At 71.2% G+C, this 2119-nt stretch overlaps 1 protein-coding gene across 1 annotated transcript in view; it reads right to left on the reverse strand.

Moving 5' to 3' along the window:
- The window catches only part of DHRSX (dehydrogenase/reductase X-linked), a 212019-nt gene extending 211152 nt beyond the window's left edge, over positions 1–867 (reverse strand). The window contains exon 1 of the mRNA XM_068682180.1: positions 726–867. The gene's annotated coding sequence lies outside the window, so the exon portion shown is untranslated. The remainder of the gene's footprint in view (positions 1–725) is intronic.
- Positions 868–2119: the final 1252 nt, after the last annotated feature.

Genomic DNA, 2119 nt, shown 5'->3' on the forward strand with positions numbered 1-2119 from the left:
TACACTTCACACTTGCTTTGGTTCTCCCTCCCTTAAAACCAAACACGATTTTCCATCGATCCCCTCTGCGTACCCAGGCCCGCACCCTGTGGAGCCAGAAGACCCCCCCGGAGGGTCGGTGCGTGCCCGAGAGTTTGCCGGGATTCCCGGCTGCTGCCTTGCCAAGGGCAGGAGCGCGCACAGCCGGGGGGTTTGGGGACCACTTCTCTTTCGACAGGGCTTTTCACTTTAAACGCAAGGTGTTGGTGCCTCTCAGCTTTAGCAAATAGCACCTAACGGTGCAGGCAGAGCCTCCCACGGCGGATGCTCCCAGGCGGGAAGGCAGCCGGGCAGGGCGCGCTCCCCGGGCTGTCCCGGCACGTACGTGCGGTGCACTGCGGGCTTCCCAGCACCTTGTGTGCGGGGCTCCCCCCGCAGCCCCCCACGAAGGAGATGCTCACCCCGCTCCGCACGGGCTCCCCCCGCAGCCCTGCCCGGCGGCGCCGCCACCTCCCGCACCGCGCTGCGGGGCTCCCCGCAGCTCCGCACCCGCTCCGCACCCGGCCCCGGCGGTGCCTCCCGCGCGTTGCCACCTGGCCCCGCGGGCACACGCGTGTGTGAGCGTGTAAGTGTGTGAGGGAGCCTGCGGCTGTGCCCCGGCCGGCGGCGCGGGGGGCTCGGGGGGCTCCGGGGGGCGCGGGGCCGGTGGGGGCAGCCCCCGCGGTGCCCGTCCGGCGGGGACTCACCGGGTCACGCTGCTCTCTGAAGGTCAGGCTCAGGCTGGCTGCTCGGTCGCAGTCGTCCTCCGTGCTCTGGCGGCGGCTCGGCTCGGTCCGTTTATTATTATTTTTTTTTTTTTTCTTTTTTTTTTTTATTATTATTTTTTTTCCTTCTTCCTTTTCCTCCTTCCCCTTGCTCCGGCGGCGGCTCCCGCTGCCTGCCCCTGCGGGGTGAATCCGTCTCCTAAGCCCTGTCCCCGCGCCGCCGCTCAGATGCCGTGGTCGCAATCCACATCGCGGCAGATGTACCACAGGATCACGTAGAGGATCAGCAGGATGGCGAAGATGAACAAAGCCACCAGGATAGCCTTGGTCACCGGAGAGATGAGGGACTGCATGTCACCCGCGGGCCGCCGCCGCCGCCGCGGTGGAGGAAGAGGACGAGGACGAGGATGAGGAGGAGAAGGAGGAGGAGGAGGAGGAGGAGGCGGCGAGGCTGCTTCGGGCTCTGCACGGGGGCAGCGAGCGCGGACGGATCCCGCGGCCCCTCCGCCGCCAGCGACCCGCCGGGGGTGCACCGGGGGGCGGCCTCGCTGCCTCCCCCCCGCCGGCCTCCCTCCCTCAGCGCCCCCGCGGCGCTGCTCGGGCGGCTCCGCGGCGGGCGGGACGGGGCCGGGCGCCCCCGCTCCGGCTCCGGCTCCCGCAGCCGCTCCCGCAGCCGCAGCCGCAGCTCAGCGCCGCGGGGCGCCCGGCCATGGGCCCGCGGCCCCGCCGCGCCTCCGAGCCCGCCCCGGGGCGGCGCGGGGCCGGCCGCGGGGGGCGAAGTTACTGCCGGGGGCTGCCCGTGGGGGCCGCCTGCCCTGCGGGACCCCCGACGGCAGCCATCCGCGGGCGGAGAGCGGCGCGGCGCCGGGCGGCGTGCAGCCCAGCGCGGGTTTTCCCTCCCCTCGCCGCAGCTCGCCCCCACCTCCCTCCTCTTCCTCCTCCTCCTCCTCCTCCTCCTCCTCCTCGCCCGCCCCCCAACGCCGCGGGGGTCGCGGGGCGGTGCGGAGGAGCGGGGTGTCCGGCCGCGGGTCCCCGGGGGGAGGGCAGCCCGCACGGATCCTAAATTAAGCTAAAAGGCTGTTTGTTTCTTTTTCTTTTTTTTCCTTTTATCCCCGCAGGTCGGGACGGGTCGCACGCCCTCCCCGAGATGCGCAGCCCCCGGTGCGGGCACCCAAAGGTACCACGGGGCAGGGCAGGAGGATGGGTGCGGGACGAAATGCCGGCTCTGCCCCTCCTGACAGCACCTGCGGGGCTGCCTCCCGCTCGCCCCCGGCTTTTGGACAGCCAGAGGTGCCCGCACGGCCAGCAGCACCCGCACAGCGGGCACCCTTAGGTGGGACCCGGACTTCATGGAAGGGGCTTGCTGGAGATCTCAG

The sequence above is a fragment of the Anas acuta genome, chromosome 1 (assembly GCF_963932015.1).
Source record: "Anas acuta chromosome 1, bAnaAcu1.1, whole genome shotgun sequence".
In the NCBI taxonomy this organism is placed as follows: domain Eukaryota; kingdom Metazoa; phylum Chordata; class Aves; order Anseriformes; family Anatidae; genus Anas; species Anas acuta.